Consider the following 18,925-nt stretch of genomic DNA (forward strand, 5'->3'; position numbering starts at 1 on the left):
GCCTAGCTAGTCTCCAGACTTTAATCCCATCGGAAATCTGTGGAGGGAGCTGAAGGTATCAGGAGTGCACGCAGCAGCCAGGCCCTGTGGCTGGCAGGGCTTTGCAGGACTGGGGCTTTCCTAAGTTTGTTCTGAAGAGGCAAGGCATGGCCACACAGGTGAGGCTGACTGGTAACTCACAGCACCTGGTGGCAAGAGCCGGGAAGGGATATAAGGTCAGCATTTCCCTTCGGCTCTTTGCCACAGCAACACGCTTCCTGCCTTGCTGCGTTTGGCTTCCTGACTCCCGTTCCTGCTCCCACCCTGACGTCTTGCCCCTGGTCCCGACATCCTCAGCCGTGACTTCGACAGCCCGTAAACCGGACTGTGACAGAAGGTTTGAGTAGCTACACATCTGCCTCGAAATCCTACTGACTTGGAGAGGAGCCACAAAGAAGAGTGGGACAAAATATCTTCTGAGATGTGTGCAAACCTGGTGGCCGCCTACAAGAAACGTCTGACCTCTGAAATTGCCAACAAGGCTTTTGCCACCAAGTACTAAGTCATCTTTTGCAAAGGGATCAAATACTCCCCCCCCCCGTAGTTCCTTGCCATACTGCAGAGTGATCTGGCAGTTCACATGAATTCCTCATCTATCTCTGGTAGATCAAGATGGGAGGTGGGGAGAGAAACTTGTGGAAGGCAGGGAAATCAAGGGCCAGAGGACTGAGGAGGTTGATTGTGGCCACACTCTGGAATCCACACCCCCACCTTTGCCTCACAGACTTCATCCTAATTTCTGCCACCATCGCCATGTCTTCAAGATGCAGGCAATGCCTTCATTAAGAGAAGGGAATCTGAGGCCCTCTAGATCAGGGCAACCTGCCACATGCCAGGGGTGGATGAAGGTAGAGGCAAAGGGGGATGGAGCAACAGATATATGTACACAGCCCTCTCTATTCTCTATCCATCTAAGCAAGCAAAAGGCATTATCAGAGTTCAAGGGCACTTTGGCCACGCAAAAACACTTGAGGAGCTAAAGCAGGGCTGGTGAGGGAGAGGCATGGCAAGAGTCCCATGAGGCAGATGGAAGGGGCTTAGAGAGCAGCATTTGACCCTTAGGCCTGAGGTTCCCCACCCCTGCTCAAGATTTGTTGATCCCAATTGCCACCAGCCTAGCAAACAGTCAAGAATGCTTGGAGTTGTAGACTAGTACCATCTGGGGGGCACAGGTTCCCCACCCCTGCCTTATGAAGGTTACAGGACAGAAAGGCACATGGAAATATGCATGCATAAAGTGGGGTGTCAATTTTTTCCTTCTGCCTAACTCCAGAGTTGATAGTCATCCAATGAAACTGCAAATGCCATAATGGCTCACAGTGCAGAACACGTGCTTTGAGCGTAGAAGGTCCCAAGTTCAATGTCTGGCATCTCCAGGTAGCACTAGGAAAGTGTCAAGCCTGAAACCCTGAGGAGATGCTATCAGTCAGTGCAGTAGAAAATACTGAGCTATATGGAAGAGAGAGAGAGTTTCTCTGTTCCTAAACTGATTGGTAGGAGAATTCAGTTTAGGAACAAAAAAGTGAGTTGTATCCAATGCTACCCAGAGCAGACCCACGGAAACTAATGAACCCAAGTTAGCCATCCCTATAAACATCTATGGGCCCATCCTGAGCAGGACTAACACTGGATACAACCCAGTATTCCCCCATATAGATTGTATGGAATTCATTGCCACAACATTTGGTAATGGCCATTAGCTAATATAGCTTCAAAATGGTGTCTGACCCATTCTACATTAGTATGCCTACCGCCACCTATTAATCATGATGACTAAATGGGATCTCCATGTTCAGAGGCAGTATGCAACTGAGTACTAGGTGACAGCCCTCTGTGGGCTTCTGACCAAGAGGTATCATGGTTCATCACTGTGTGAAGTTGGATGGTGCTTGCTGGATCTTTGGTGAACAAGTCCTCTTCTCTATCTGCCTTCAAGGTGCAACGGCTAATGCAAAAAAGATGCAGGCTTCAGCTTGGCCATTCCTTTCTTTTGCAAAGCCCTGCTCATCTCTTAAGCATGCTCTAGAACAGGCTTCCTCAACCTCGGCCCTCCAGATGTTTTGATACTACAATTCCCAGTATCCATGACCACTGGTTCTGCTAGCTAAGGATCATGGGAGTTGTAAGCCAAAAACATCTGGGGGGCCGAGGTTGAGGAAGCCTGCTCTAGCATGACCAAGGAACACAGCTTTCATATATGCAAGTCATTCTATTGCACTTAAAAGTGTTTCTCATTCCTACAGCTATGTAGTTGTATCAGAATTATTTCCAGATGAGAACCAAAGGCTGAGGATGAAAAATTTGCTCAAGGCCACACTGGTGACTCCACAGCTGAAGTGATATTTAGAGCCAAGGCGCTTATTCTACTTAGTAAGATAGCACTACGTAGTCCCAATATGGCTCAGGAAACCATCTGGGGAGCTGTGTGTGACCCACCCCTTTCCTACAACAGCCTGAAACCTTCTGAGATTGCAGGCGAGTCTTGTAAACATGTGAGGCTGTTTGTTCACCTTTGGAAAACCCCATCACTTCCTAAGGAGTCCAAGAAGGAAGGAAAAGTTTTAACCCCTGCCTGTACAGGTGCACCAAGTGGAAACACAAGACACAATTGGAAAACATACACCCTTTCACTCTAGGTTTATTGCTGCGGTATTACACGGTGTCCATGGAAACTGCATGAACCATCCCACCAAACTCCCATTCCTTATATAGGAACTCATAGCAACCATTCCAAACAGAACACAAGAGGAAAAATTATTCAAATAGATCACAAACAGCTTATGCTGACAGAGTTGCCATTCCAAATTCTCCACTTAACTTCACACTTATGCAACTTGGGGCAGGGGGTGGGGGAGAGATTCAACCGAAACATTAAAATCAGGCCACATTGCAAACTGGCAAGGGACATTGTGGGACCTGCAACAGAATATGGCAGTGTGGGGTGTCGCTGCTCAGGGTTCCAGCCAGCAATCAATACCCTCTTCAAGGATACACCATTCCAACCCCCAACCCCAAATATTCTATTCGCTCACAGCAGTCATTCCGTATCCCATGCCCAATGAATGTACCAGTTCTCCTCAGCAAGCCTTGGTGCTCCAAGCCCGATTCTTTCCTCTTAAGCAAGGATGGGGCTATTTGGGCTGCATAAGGACCCACACTGGGAGAATGAGTCTGTTCCTTGGATACAGGATACCAGGGAGCAAAGGGGGAATAAACCCTAGAGCTTAGTCCACCTTCTTTATGAAACTGGTGGGAAGAAAGCGGGACAGGCAACTTTATATTGGCACAATTCCCAAGAAAATTATGATGCACATACTACCACCATGCCTCTTCATATGCAGAAAGACAGGACCTGGTAGGACATAGTGCAGTGGAGAGAGGGAAAGAGAGACAACAGGGGAGAGAAGGAGAAGAAACAAGAACTAGAAATGAATTTGAGTAAATACTACTCCATATACTTAGGCACTGTTTCAGTTGGCGATAGAAGAGAGGCTAAAGAGGTTAAGATAAAAGTTTAACAGGGAAAGTAGATTTTGAGCTGGGGCTTCCACAATTACATATGCGTCAAGTATTTAAAGCTCATGACTTCCCCCAAAGAATCCTGGGAACTGTAGTTTGTCAAGGGTGTTGGAAATGATAGTAGTTCCTAGGATTCTTTGCAGGACATCATGTATTGCTGGAGTCCTATGAGAAAAGGAAAACAGTGGGCAGCTCAGAGTGGTAAATTTGTAGGAGTGATGGTCAACCTGAAACACATATAAGACGGCAGGAGAACTACAAGCTAAGGGGTCAAAACCATGGAGAACTTTCAAGGTACTATTGTGATAAGCCAGTGCTGAATGCAGAAGTGATAGGAAAATGTGTTGTGAAAAACACCTTCTATATTTATGGGTGGAAGGACTGGGTTTTAATCCTGCTTTCAGGTAATTTACTGAACACACTTTGTGCGAAGTTCTTTGAGACAGAGACCATTTCTCTTGCACTGCACACATACAAGCATCTTATCTGCACTTTGTGAATAAGTAGCCAAGTCAGAGTCTCCAAACCATTGCAAGACGATAATTAAGAGAAAAAACCTAATGATATTTTATGCGCCCATCAAAAGAAAATTACTCACTCTGGGCATGTGGGCGAGCAAAATCTTGCAAGGCTGTTTTAGTGACTACAATACAAAAATAACCATGTTAAAGAAGGCTTGTGCAACATGGTTGGAGCTCAACAGTGTAATAACATTGTTTGCAGTTGCCTGTTTGGAAATAAGTAAGCATAATGATGACCACATCAGGGAAACTGAGATTTGGCTGAAGAAAGTTTGAGAGTCATATGTCTTTTACTCACCTTCACAGCCCCAACCAAGCCTGACGTCAGCACCCAGCATGAAGAGTAAACTTCTAGAGCCCACTGCAAAAGCCACTCCCCTTTTTATGGCTCAGCATTGTACAGAAAAATGTTGGGCCATGCAGGCAGCAATCTCCTTTACCTACATGCCTCTGGAACTCACCCCAACACATGCATCAGAGGCTGGGTCCAGAGGCCCTGGGAGAGAAGGAAGTTGGCAGCAACAGCCACAGATACCTGACTTGGTACCTTTTTTTTTACACCCCTGAGTTAAGTACCAGGTTACTGGACTTGTGCTGCTTTCAGCGTTGCTGTCTGTTCCCATCCACATCCTGGTAAGCTTTGGGGGCCACTATGGAGGTGCTGGTGGGTCACCAGAGGGACCACATCAAGGGTTTCATCATTTTTGGCACCATCCTGTAAGACTGTGTGTGATGGAACTGGCATGACATCTCAATTCCATGACCTGCTTCCAAGTGGCTAGAAATTAAAATGTGCTGAACACAATTGTATTTCTACATGCAACTGCCTAGTATCTCATGCCAGGATGGAGAATCTGTGGCCTTCAATCATCCCTGATGCTTGGGAGTGAAGGGAGTTGGAGTCCAACATCATCTAGATGTTGCCCTGCCCTGGCCTAGTCCAACAAGAAATGTAGTGCAATCCCATGCAGGTTTCCTCAGAGATATACTTCACTAAGTTGAGACTTGCGTAGGGTCTCTCAATTTCAACTGCATCTGTCAAAATCACAGCAGTAAACAAAGCAGATCTGAACAATAAATCAAAGCAAAATGGAGTTCCAGCTATTCAATATCCTCCTGAGATACTTGTCCTGAAGGGGTTCAACAAACTTGGTTTGCTTTCCTGGGCAGAACTTCTATATGTATAGGAGCAGCCACTGCAAATGCTTTTCATGCAGAAGGTTCAATCTCTAGCAGACGCAATCAACAAGAGCTTGGGGTGCTGAGTAGGGAAGCATCACCTGAGCTCCTGAAGAACAGTAGGCTAGACAAGACAAATAGACTAACTCAGTTGCCTGGTTCACCTGTAACACAAAGCCATTATTTCTTTAGCTTAACTATGGTTTGTTTGTACATCTGAACATACCGCAGCCAACCAACTATGGAGCATTTGTGGTCAACATACTAGAATATAAACCATGGTTTGAAATTGACTTATGAACTCATGCCTTCTCGCTACAGCCAAACCCACAATATGGACTTAATCCCAGTTTGCTTCAGCACCCACCACAGATGCTCACAGAGGCGCAAGAAAATAGCAGTTAGAAAACAAAATCAACATTATACAGATCAAGCCACGGTTCCTCTGCTGATCTGTGAAGCTGAAAAACCATGGTTTAGCATTATGTGCAAATACAGCAGGCTTAATGCAGATTCAAAGCAATCTCTATATACAGATTTCTTTGAAAACCCTATTTGTATAAAAGAAGAAAAGAAACCAACTTAGATCAAAACAAGTTCAAGGCTTCTAGAAGCCATTGTTAAATGAGCTCACTTTTTAAATAAAAATTGCTCCTAATCTTGAAATGAATGCCAAGCACTCAAGCCAGTTAATATAAGAATTTGCCAGCTGGTCTCTCATATAAAAACCTAGTCAAAGCTACATAACATGAAAGCCAATTACTGATTAATGAAGTGAGTGAACACGGCCCTTGTAATTCTGCTACATTCCCAGTGTGCACTTCAGGCTTTTATTCTCTTGAGTAAACACAGCAGCCAGTGTGGCAGCACAAAAATCATGACCGCAGTGCTTAAAATCTCCTCTAGTCTCCTTTTTTCCTTTTTCTTTTTGCTAATTCCTGCTGCCTCTTTGAAGAAGAAAAAAAGCTTTCTATTTTGCCCACTAGAACTAGAAAACTGCCAGTTAATCCAGGTTGAACATTTGCTTTCAAAACCCAATTGAACTTGGCTTTATGCACTTCTTTGATAACTAGGGAAACTGAAATTGCTTTGCGTTGTGATTACACACTTGTAGAGCAAGTGACTGTAATCGCAATGACAGAAGTCACTTATTCTTCTGGTGGGGAGAGAAACCCATGCAGTAGAAATGATAATATTTCCTATGGCTTCCCAGAGCATTGTAGTGCTTCATGTTTAACCTGCAATTGATACCCCAAGTTACTCAAAAGAGATCACATTCAGAATACTATTCTGAGTCCACTTACTTGGAAATAGGTTCTCTTGAAATCAACAAAACTATCATCCACTGAGAAGTGCTTATGGTGAAAGACTACAAAAGGTTGAAGAACAAGGGACTAGGGAGACAAACCATGCAGAAGACAAGACCCTTTCACCCACCTGCCAGAGATCAGCATTTGAAATGTGTGGACACAGATGACTTGGCTACTGTACTCCATGCTCTGGTAACTTCCAGAGAGGATTACTACAATGCATCCTGTATGGGGCTGCCCTTGAAGATGATCCAGAAACCTCAATTGCTCCAAATTTGCAGCAGCTAAATTACTGGCTGGGGTTCCATTTAGATCTCATATAACCCCTGGTTTAAAACAGCTGCATGGATTGCCAGTTCATTTCTAGGCCCATTGGTGTTTAAAGCCCTAAAGAACTCAAGCCCCAAATACCTGAAAGACTAACCTACTTCCATAGAGACCCTCCCAGGTGTTGAGATCAGCAGAGGGGACCCTCTTGGTAGTTCCTCCACCCTCAGAGACCCAGAGCAGGGGTGGGTGTTGCCCCAGGAGAGAGCATTCTCTGTGGTGGCCTCTAAGCCCGTCCGGGGCTTCTGCCACCTGCATTACACAGCATTTGGAGGATGCTGAACATGTTACTTGAGGTGTTACAGTACTTGAGTTTTTAGAGGGGAGGGGGAGGAGCAGGAGACCAGGACCTGTTATAAAGACCCATTGCTGGGGCCCTCTGGGCCACCCCCTAATGATGCCCCTGTTGCGGGACTCTTTTCATGTTACACTTTCCACTGAGAGCTACCACAAGCAGAAGCAAGTCTAGAAAACATGAATATTCTCAGAATAGGGGTAACTTCCATTTTTTTTTTCTTATTCCTGTATCTTCAGAAGGAGATCTGATTCTGACTGCTTCTTCTTTTTTAAGTACAGTATGTATAAAGAAGACAAGAGAAAAGTTCCAAAGCTTCCATATCCTACAGAAGCTTACTGCAACCCTAACACAAGTTTGCCTTCAGATCACAACAAAGAAATAGCTATGAACTCAAGAGTGGAGAACTGGACAAATTTTGTTTGTCTCAAAAGTCAAGTCCTGCTATTAAGATGCCTTCTGCAAAATGGAAACATACACAGACCTTCTTTGAGTGTCAATGTGATGTAAGTGAGCAACATTTTTTTGGAGGAAAGGTGATCTGGGTGGAGGAAAGATCAGAACCTCACACCAGTTACACCCATCTCCTAATTGCAATCAAGTGCTATCGTAGGCATTAATTAAATGTTCAAAACACCCATGTGAGGCAATTCTCAGTCCTCATTCTACAAATGAGTACACTGAGCAGCAGATAGCCTAGAGAAGAAGCAAGGCCAGGGCAGATTTGGGAACACAGCAAGACACCGACAGAGTCACACTTGACTTTGGAGGAAGTTGCTTTACATCAAGTCAGATTATTGGTCCATCCAGCTCAGAAGTGTCAACACTGACTAGGAGTGGCTCTGTGGGGTTTCAGGAATGAAACCTTTCCCAGTCCTATCTAGAAATGCCAGGGATTGAACTTGGGATCTTTTGCATGCAAAGCAGGTGATCTGCCAGATCTACCACTGAGCTACAGTCCATCCCCAAGAGAAGACACTTTGCAAAAATGAAAGGATTGGTAAAAGGGAAGTTGAAAAGCAGAGTCAGGAAGGTAAAATCTTTCCAGAATTCCTGTGAACTGTTCAAAACCATAATAATAGAAGTCAGGAAACAATACATACCATGTATCAGAAAAGGTACTGCCAGAACTAAGAGGATGCCAGCATGGTTAATGAGCAGAGTGGCAAGAAGGCTCCCTTAAGAAAATGGAAATCCTATCCAAATGAGAATGAAAAGGAACACAAATATTTGCCAAAAAAAACAGTGCAACGAGACAACAAGGGATGCAAAAAATAATTTGAGAAGCACACTGCTTCTCACAAGCAGTGAGGAAAAAATCACAAAGACAAACAACAAAAAGTTTCCTCAGGTATGTTAGAAGCAGAAAACCAGCTGAGGATTGGGCTGGACCTTCGGATGGCAAGGGAGTCAAAGGTGTGCTGAAAGAAGAAAAGGAGATTGCAAAGAAGCTGGTTGATTTTTTCCTTTTTCACCTGTCTTCACAGCAGAAGTTGTAGGGTAAATCCTGTGCCTAAATTAGCTTTCTCAGAATGGAAGTCTAAAGACCTGAGACAAACAGTAGTGACAAGAGATGAAGTTCTAGGTCTTACTATCAAATCAGAAACTGACAAATTATTGAGTCTGGATAGCTTCCACCCAAGTGTTCTTAAAAAAGCTCAAATGGGAAATTTCTGATCTTATAACAAAAATATGCAACACGTCCCTAAGATCAGTCTCCATACTTGAGAACTGGAGAGTGGGCAAAGTAACACCAATTTTTAAACAAGGTTCCAGAGAGGATTCAGGAAATTACAGACCAGTTTGCTTAATATTTTCTTTTCTGGGAAAACTAGTGGAAATCATTGTTAAAGATAGTAATACCAGGCATATAGAAGAAAAAGTCTTGCTGAAGGAGAACCAGCATGGCTGCTCTAAAGGTAGGTCCTGTGTTCCTTAACTTTTAAGAGTTTGGGGTTTCTTAGAGTTAATACTGTGTACCTCAAGCAAAGACTTTTGACTAAGCTTGGCAGTCATAAGATAAGAGAAGTACCTCAGAAGCTAGCTAAGGAACAAGAAGCAGAGAGCAGGAACAAAGGGACAAGTCTCCCAACAGAGGGATGTAGAAAGGAGAGCCTCCCAAGGGTCGGTATTGGTACCTGCATTTCTTAACTTATTCATAAATAATCTATAGAGTAAGGGATGAGAAGTGAGGCCGCCTTAAAGAAAAAGGGATTGTGAAGAGCTCCGAAAGAATCTCTCCACACTGGTCAAATAGGCAGTAAAATGGAAAATGCTGTTCAATGTAAGCAAGTGTGAAGCAATGCAGTCATAGTTACCGTATTTTTTGCTCTATAAGACTCACTTTTTCTGGTACATCTTATAGAGCGAAAAATACGGTAATAGCTAAATGAAGATGTTAGCCCATGTGCAGCAGCTGTGAAAAGAGTGAATTCCATGTTTGGGATCATTAGAAAAGGAGTTGGGGGAAAACCAACCCTGACATTATACAAATCTATGGTGTGACCACATTTGGAATACTGTGCACAGTTCTGGTTACCTCACCTCAAAAAGGATATTGCAAAAGTGGAAAAGATATAAAAAACCACAACTAAAATGATCAAAGGGCTAGAGTGAATTCCTTAGGAGGAAAGGCTACCACATTGGGGGCTTTTTAGATTAGAAAAAAGGCAAGTAGGGGGCCGCTAGGGGCGCCTTGGAAGATGGCGGATATTAACATCTATCCAGCTCGCAAGCGAGGTAATTAGAGGCTGATTATGGGGAGTAAATCAGTCTCCCTCATCTCTCCAGGGGGGAGAGATGCAGTTTTCACCCGCTGTTGCCATAAATCACCCCCCGAGTTCGGAAGAAGGAGGGGGTGAGGCACTGGGTGTACAACCCTCGGCGGGCCTCGGAACTCCTCTGAAGCTGCTTCCAGGAGCGAAACTAGTTGCGTTACTTAAAAGGAAAAAAATTGGAGAAAGATAACGCACATGCTTCAAGAGAGGCAGGTTTTTATCTGCTAACAATTTTGCCACTGAAATGATTGAGACGGAAGATTACATCAAAGTACTACAGACAAGCTGGTATGTGGAATGGAATGCAATGGAACTGAAAGGGGTGGGAATGACTTTTTATTATTTTTGCTCTATGTGATTAACTAATAACCCTCCCTCTTAGAAGATCCGTCACAGCAACTAATTGCAAATGGGACTAAAAATGAATTGTGTGGGAATAATATGAACTTAAAGGTTTTACTCTGTAAAGGATTTGGAAAGAAGGAGGGCTCTCTTTGTGACACAGTAAGAATGGAGATTTGATGCGGAAAGATAGACCTGTGTTGCAGGAGGTTTGGTCTTGGGAGGGCGAGCCAAAAATTTATTACTTTTGATGAGATTGCGAACTGGAAGGGGCAGCCCTCCTGGAAAAAGACTAATTTATGATGCAACAGGTCGGGAAAGTTAACAAGTGAGCTTTTAGACTGCATTTCATCGGAACGACAAGATGGCAATTGCTTGCTCGAGTGGAAATGTCTCATCTATTAGAATTTACGAGAGAGCAGTACAAAGTCCACACAGAAACACAAATAAGACTGTTTTTTTCAACCCACTTGCGGAGCAACTCGGAGGTGAATGAAAAGGAAAATGAGCAATGACAAGGATTGAGAAGAGGGGACTCGAAATATCATTCTTAATATGAAAGCAGCAGAAATATTCAAGGATTGGACTCCTGCCGATCAAGAAGCATGGGTACCCCTCACAAAAAATTATAATTTTGGAAGACTTCCGGGTTGGCGCCTCCGGTAATGGCGGAATTCCTCTGATCGGGAGGAATTTGCCCCGTGGGAATTTGGGTCTGGCCGCCACAGCGAAGGAGGAGACCCGTTAAAAATCACAGGCGGGTGAAGCCTGCGAACGTGGGATTCGGCGGGCACCTTTTGCACCTGCCCTACTCGCTGGGAAACCCGATTTCGGGGATCCTGAGCGAAGTGGGGTGAGCGGCGCGGTGCTTCGAATTGTCTGCTTTTTCCACGGAGTGAAGCCGCATAGCTGTTGCCAGAGAGCGCTGACTTTTTCCTGTGGGCCATTTGACTCTAAAGTAACTACCTGTGAGTAGAGCTGAAGCGGGAGAATTGGATCTTTAAATGTTTAATTTGGCATCGTAACGGGGAGGTTCAATACAGGAAGTCCGCCTTCCCCTTTTGTAAATAGACTGAAGCAATGAGGCTGCAAGCTGAAGTCTTGAAAAGCCTATTGTAAAGGATTAAATTTCCATCGGTAAAGAACATTAAACCCCCCCTTGGAGGCAGGAGTAGAGGGGGGGAGTTGTGAACTGAATATGCCTGCGGGAGAGAGCGAAGAGAGTTAAAATACCGCCGCTCACACCCTGGGAATGGGCTGCTAGCAGGACTGACTTTTTTGGAATGTTCACTGACAGCGATTAGAACGTTCGTTGACAGCTAGCTAATAAGAGAAATACATTGTTTCTACTGTCTCCGTCTGCTTTCAAAAAGGAGCAAAAGTAATCGAAAATTGAAACTAACTTCATTGTTTGAGCTGTGTTTAAAAGAGGACATTACTTACTAATACAAATAGAAACTGTTTCCCTCTAGAGGAAGCCTTTGAAACTGTTACAAGAGCTGGGCTGGGGGAATTTCCAGCTGCAAGATAAAAAGCTGTGAGATTCTGGGACTGACCTTGAATCGGTTAAGTGTTATGGCAAAAGTACCAGCATATTCAAAATCAAGAGGAATGTCGACAGAAGAAGCCTTAGTGGTTGCATTAAGTAAGATGAATGATTCACTGGAACAGCTTAACAAGAAGGTGGATGTGGCAACTACTAAAATCGATTTAAATACAGAAAGTATAAATAATTTGGGACAAAAGGTGAACATCAATACAGAAACCATCCAGAAATTGATACAGGAATCTACTTTGACATGGCAGACTGTGGAGGAAGCTAGGGAGAAAGCTGTTGCTGCTGAACGTAAAGTAACACAATTGGAGAGAGAGTCCCAGCCTTACAGATGCAACTTGATGACCATAAGTTGATGTCTGCTATGATTGAATTTAAAGAAAAACAGATGAATTTGAGGATCAGAGCCCTACCTGAACTGGAGAAGGAAAGTTTGATAGATTTCCTCACACAGGAATTTGCTGATTTTGGGGACTTGGACTTGGGTCAAGAAGAGATTAAAATTGTGAGGGCCTTCAGACTTGGAAGAGGAGGAAAAAAGAGAAGAACAGAATAAGAGACTGTTGGCACTACCAGAAGAACCTAGAAGAACAACAGTCAAGATTGGAAATTTTTAAAGACGTCCCGAAATACCTTTTGGATCTTAGGTCTAACCACGGAGATTTGGTTGCCCTGTCGAGAAGGAATAAAATCATCTTTAGGTGGGAGTTTCCCCAAGGTCTACTCTTCAGCCTCAAAGGAAGGAAGATAAACATAAGATCAGTAGAAGACAAAGTAAAGTTTTTGTATAAATATGAAGACAACTTGCAGAAGGGACTTGGAAAAGAGCTAAGAGCATCGGACAGAAGATCACCAAGTTGATGGACTATATGTAACTGGCGGAAATGACTGGCAGAATCCGAGACCTGGGAGAAGAGACGGTGGAAGAAGACTGGAAAAAGTTTAAAGACTATTTATAAAAATATTGTAAAATTAATGAGTGTTAGAAAAATGTTGGGATGGAGTTATATGGCTTTAGTAGAAATGTTATAAGGAATTAAGTACCAATAGATTATTAGAGTATTAAAGGGAAAATAAGGTTAAAATATGTTAAGATAATTATATGACAGAAAACAGAGGAAGATGGAAAGGAATTGCTGAAACAATTAATAGAAGTGGAATACAAAAAGGGAGGTGAGAAGAGATCGTTGAAACAAGGGAATGAAAGATAGGGTATTGAAACGGTATGATGTGTGTATGAGGTGTCTTAAACTGTTTTTGTCTTGTTTTGTTTTGTTTATTGTATTAGTGTTGTGTAATGTTTTTATATTGTATTGTATTGTGTTTTTTCTCTTTTCTTTCCTTTTTTGTAGTGTTTAAAAGTAATAAATATTATTTTTTTAAAAAAATATTATAATTTGGAAAACAATTGATTTACATGATATGTATTGATATAATTTGGATTAATTGGTTTGATGTGTTTAATTTGGGAATATGAAACTTAATAAAAAATATTTTTTTAAAAATAGAAAAAAGGCAAGTAAAAGCATAGAGATGTATAAGATGATGCCTTGGGTGGAGAAAGCAGACATGGAGAAGTTCTTGTCCTGCCTCATAAGACTAGAATTCAAGGCCATTCAATGAAGATGAATGTTGGAAGATTCTGGACAGACAAAAGGAAGTACTTTATTTTTATTTATTAAACTTGTATACCACGCTTCATTGGTAAATCTCAGGGCACTTCACAGCATAAAAATATAATTATAAAAACAATACATAATAAAACAGGTAACAAAACAAAATGAAACAACCCCCTCCCCCTTTCACACAGTGCATTGTTAACCTATGGAACTTGCTCCCAAGAGGCAGCCCTGGCCACCAAGATGTTCAGCTTCAAGCAGGCATTCGGCCAGTTCATGGAGGATAAGGCTATCAATGGCTACCCAGCATGACTTTCTGCCTCCCCAGGCCAGTGGCTGGGAATCGCAAGCGAGGAGAGTGCTGTTGTGCTCAAGTCCCGCCTGCCGCCTTCCGGCTGGCCTCGGGGAGAGCAGAGGGATGGACTAGATGGGTCTTTGATCTGATCCAGCGAGGCACTTCTTATGTCCTCTTTATTTCAATTTGTTTGGTAGGCCCTAAGACTTAAAAGTATTAAATGGCAGGTCAGCACTGGCTGAGGAGGGGCCATTTCTGGAGAAAAGGCGGCACGTGCAAACTGAATTAAGCCGTGTGGCAGATCCTCTGCACAAAGAAAACACTCAGAATTGAATGTTAGAAACAAAGTTCATTCGCTTTTTATGCAGGGCTCCCAGAAAACAAAGTGATACAAAAGCAAGGCATATTTTACACTGACATTTGGGAAGTAGGGTGGGAGCCCCTCAACAACAGACCTGTCCTCCCCAGACATGCATGTTTTAACTGCCTTGTTCACTTCAGAGTTGGCTGCAGTGTTACTGAATGAGTCTGACCTCCCACAGCCTAGTCTGCGCGTCATCAAGACCCTTTTCTCCCTCTGAAGACGTATGGCATTCCGGCGCTCCGTGAATAACCCAATTCATTCAAGAAGCGGCAGCACGAACTCACCCTGGCCTTCTCGGCATGAATTAGCAACTATTACAGTCAATGTGGTCTCTGCCAGCTATTGACAAACTGAACTGAGGGTGATTGTTTGCTTTTACACACAGACAAACCTCTAGAGTTTGATTCCTCTGGCATTCACATTTAAAAATGAGGCCACCATATGCACAAGAACTGACGCTGCCGCAATTTGCTGCTGGAGAGAAAGGCAGGAGCTACGGATTTCTGAAAAAGGAACCATCTTGACAATGCCCCCTTTTTTCTCAATGAAATAAATTTTCTGAAATTCTACAGCACCCCCAACCGTTCCCTGCAACGCAGTATTTAAGAATGTTGCTACTATGTACGCAAAGGCCCAAGAGACTCCAGGTCACCGCTAGTTCTCTACCTGATCATTTGAGGTTGCCTTGGGCAAAGTCATAATCTTGGTGCACCTAACCAAGTCTTGTTTATTTGGAACTTTATGCATACAATGTATGTTCCTTACCGCTGAGCTACGGACCTCTTCTAATCCAGAACCACCAGCATGAGACTCAAACCTGCAGCCATGGCTTTCACCTTGAGCTTACTCCGCTTTTGCCATGTTCTCAGATGCATCTTTCACAGGGCTTTGAAAAGAGACTCAATAAGCTATGTTCAGGAGAGCTTTTGGCAGGAAGTGAAAGCAGCACGCAAAACCAGAAATGCCCCACCTGACTTCTTCCCAGAAGCAGTCTACAGTGGTTTCACCACAAGCTCCAAAAGAGATCACAGTGAGAGATGGATTTATGAAGCTTTTCTACTGCTTAATATAAAAATGTTGCACCATTCAATAAAAGTTCCTAAAAACGAGATTTAAAACAAAATGCAACTGTGTATCACAAACCAAACTGAGAAGTACAAAGCAAACAAGAAAATTAAAAGCTTGATAAAAATGTAAGTAAATATGTTTGGTGTTCAAAGGTCATTAGTCTCAGCCTGAGCCAATTTAAAGAGTCAGGGAAGCCAATTTTAGTTTGCAGCCCAATAATCCTAAATGCTCTTGATACGCATAAGCTTTGTGCTGCATTGTACCTGCTAAAGGAAGCATATGATGTTTCGGAGAACATACTATACACAATTTATACACAAAGAGTACCTTCCCAATGATTTTCCCAATTCCAATCTCTAATTGGAATACAACATTAACTCCTCCTATTGCTTTTAAAATATTTTTCCTCACTCAGTGCTGCATGGATGCATAAGCAGAACACAGCCAGTTTATAAGCATTTTTCTTATAGGATGTTTTTCTCTTTTTAAAAAAGCTCAGAATTATTACATCAATGTGTTGTGCTGTGGACTTTTTTATAATATCAATTTCTAGATTTGAGCACTGGGCTTTTAGCAAGTTCTGATTTAAACACAAGGGTGGGGGCTTAAAATAAGTAGAAGCCCTTAAGGGAGTTTATTTTGCAATGATAACACAGTTCTATTTTGTAAAAGATTTAATACACATCTTTTTGTTTTGAACTAAAGAACACACAAATAATGTCTTGTTCCCAAACAGATTCACCCTGAAGAACATCCCTATTATTGTATAGCAGAAGCAAAACCTTACATGTGTCTGCCTAAGTTCGTTAGTTTGTGGTGAAATTTGGCAAATGGCACCAACTTCCCATTGCAGGGGTGGGGGACCAAGGAGGAATGTCTTCCCACAGAGACTTTTGGAATCCAATGGATTTCTGAATGCTCTGTCTGGGGGATTTTCTGGTGGATAGAACTGATGGTCCTGCTGCAGAGGGCTACAGATATAATCGCTCCTGGATGCCCTCTCCAACACCGTGGAGAGCATTCAGCTCCTGGTATACAGCACTGGGGAACTACATGCGATGAAACAGACCAGAAGGTAGCTGGAGCACAATTGTGCCTCCTGCATGGCAAAGGCCTGCTTCGCTACTTCCATCTCACCCTTGAGAGAACAGCCAGCAAAGCTCTTCAGGGTGGTCCGTAGGCTGTTGACATCTATACTGCTGTATGGAGCCCACAAAACCTCGGAGAAACTCTGAGTTGCTTGCTGCGCACTGTGAAGACAAAGTCATCCATTTCCATAACGAGCTAGGACTCAGCTATACAGCTGCAAATAAAACGTTTTAAGTGTGTTTTAAGGGGTGACATGATAGCCATATTCAAATATATAAAAGGATGTCACATAGAGGAGGGAGAAAGGTTGTTTTCTGCTGCTCCAGAGAAGCAGACATGGAGCAATGGATTCAAACTACAAGAAAGAAGATTCCACATAAGCATTAGGAAGAACTTCCTGACAGTAAGAGCTGTTTGACAGTGGAATTTGCTGCCAAGGAGTGTGGTGGAGTCTCCTTCTTTGGAGGTCTTTAAGCAGAGGCTTGACAACCATATGTCAGGAGTGCTCTGATGGTGTTTCCTGCTTGGCAGGGGGTTGGACTCGATGGCCCTTGGGGTCTCTTCCAACTCTATGATTCTATGTGGTTTAAGCGCAATTTACAATGTGACACTAGATGGCAGTGGTGAGCCTTATGGAAAATTCAGTGTATATATATATATATTTTTAAAAAAGCATGTTTGTGTAGATTCCATCCTAGATGCCATGACTGATGCAGTCCCAAGTGAAGTTTCCAATGTTCCATCAAGTCTTGCTTTGTGGGATCAGTTTCCATTTTTATAGCCTTATGACATTAATAGGGTGCTTATGAGAGGAGCTGCCTCGTTTAGGTGCCACAAGACAGGTTGTGTGGAACAAACAGATCTGTCTTCCAACACCATGGCACCATTCCCTACCCCCCAGCATCCGCTGCCTGAGGTGGCCATGTCATTCTCCCTTATGGTAGGGCCATCCCGGGTGATGTGCTAGTGCAAGAATAGTCAACACAGTGCACTCTAGATGTTTTTGCACTGTTTAATATTTATAGTCTTCCAAGGCAAAGCAGGCTCTATACTGTGTATGACTGAATCAGGCCCCAGCTTTCATTTAAAAGGAAATGCTGAAGTTCTGACCATACCTGTTATAAATAATACGCCTGAAAACAAACTAGCAAAACAAATGAGCACATTTTATAGAAGCCTGAGTCAATATTAAATGCATGCATCAATTCTAAGTGTTGAAAGTTTAAAGCAGTATTTACAGAAATGTATGTCATAACTACTGGTCCAATATAGTGATGCACTTGGGGGTAGGGGGCAGACAGTGGTTCCTGTTGTTATTTCCCCCCCCCCAGAAGTGCCCCCTTTGCTTTTTAAATGAGTTCCAACAACCTACACACTAGTAGCACCTACTCCCAAAAAATGAAAAATACCAAACCTTACTGGTTTTCCTTAATCAATGACACAAGTCTAAGACTATGTTTGAATGTAGCAAAATGAATTTAAAACCTGTGCACCTCTTAAAACAATTTTTAAAAATGCTTGCATCTCTGAGTCAGTAATTACTGCATACCTTCTCCTATCATGGAACACACTATTACTCATTGACTGCCAGTCTTGAAATGTACAGCTTATAATCGGGACAAACTGATTGTACAACTGACAAACTTCTCTGGCATTGTGCTGGGGTGACAAAGATGCTGACTTTAGTGATACAGAGACATTTATACTAATCCTGAAGAGCTTCAACAGAGAGCAAGAATCCAGTGCACCTGGTCCAACAAGACAACTGTCAAGTTTACTTGTTAGCTGAAAATCTTCATTACTCCACATAACAGGGGGAGGCAAGGAGAAAGCAGCTGGGCTTCTCCAGTTCACAAGATGAATCTGCAGAGCTGGCAGCAAAGGAGGGGAAAGAAATCAAACATTTGACTTGTAAACCAAGCACTGTTGAACCAAAACTGCTGAGAGAGGATAAACAAGGAACCTAATGATCACATACATAAACAGTAAATGTCTGTACTTCCATCAAAAAGTTTAGAAATCATTCAACTGTTCTGCACTAGCAAGGTATCATTTAAAGCATGGGTAGGCAAACTAAGGCCCGGGGGCCGGATCCAGCCCAATCGCCTTCTCAATCCGGCCCACGGGTGGTCAGGGAATCAGCGTGTTTTTACATGAGCAGAATGTGTCCTTTTATTTAAAACGCATCTCTGAGTTATTTGTGGGACATAGGAATTTGTTCATCCCCCCCCAAAAAAAGTATAGTCTGGCCCCCCACAAGGTCTGAGGGACAGTGGACCAGCCCCCTGCTGAAAACGTTTGCTGACCCCTGATTTAAAGTGAAAAGCGCAAGGACAAAGGAGTGTAATTACTACTACTACTATTTACTTACACTTCATGCTAAAATCCTAGGGCAGGTTACAATATTAAAATACAACATTAAAAACAGTTTAAAATAATTTACAATCACAAAAATTAGGTGCATCCTAAAAACATACACCTCAAGTGGTGCTTCTTCAGCATTTGTTGGATGGAAGCTGTGCACTGAAGGTGCCAAATGCGCCTCGAGAGAGAGAAATTCACAGAGAGTGTGCCAGCCCATGAGCCTCTGAGGATGGAGAACACCGAGAGGGTGTGCATGGAAGGA

General features: G+C 43.0%; 1 protein-coding gene and 1 long non-coding RNA gene across 5 annotated transcripts in view; one reads left to right on the forward strand and one right to left on the reverse strand.

Moving 5' to 3' along the window:
* Nucleotides 1-18,925, reverse strand: part of BIN3 (bridging integrator 3) — a 126,257-nt gene that overhangs the window by 85,100 nt on the left and 22,232 nt on the right. Inside the window, exon 1 of one of the 4 annotated variants that reach the window (XM_081891167.1) lies at nt 18,078-18,171. The exons of 2 other annotated variants lie outside the window; for them this stretch is intronic. The gene's annotated coding sequence lies outside the window, so the exon portion shown is untranslated. Of the gene's footprint in view, nt 1-18,077; nt 18,172-18,925 lie in introns of those variants that run through there. One more of the 4 variants, XM_081891165.1, reaches the window with a different exon arrangement.
* On the forward strand, nt 9,554-15,251 carry LOC309358286. The gene is made up of 2 exons (XR_014163412.1): nt 9,554-9,859; nt 13,380-15,251. It is a non-coding gene; the product is annotated as an uncharacterized lncRNA (long non-coding RNA).

The sequence above is a fragment of the Podarcis melisellensis genome, assembly GCF_964234715.1.
Source record: "Podarcis melisellensis genome assembly, chromosome: 15".
Classification (NCBI taxonomy): Eukaryota; Metazoa; Chordata; class Lepidosauria; order Squamata; family Lacertidae; genus Podarcis; species Podarcis melisellensis.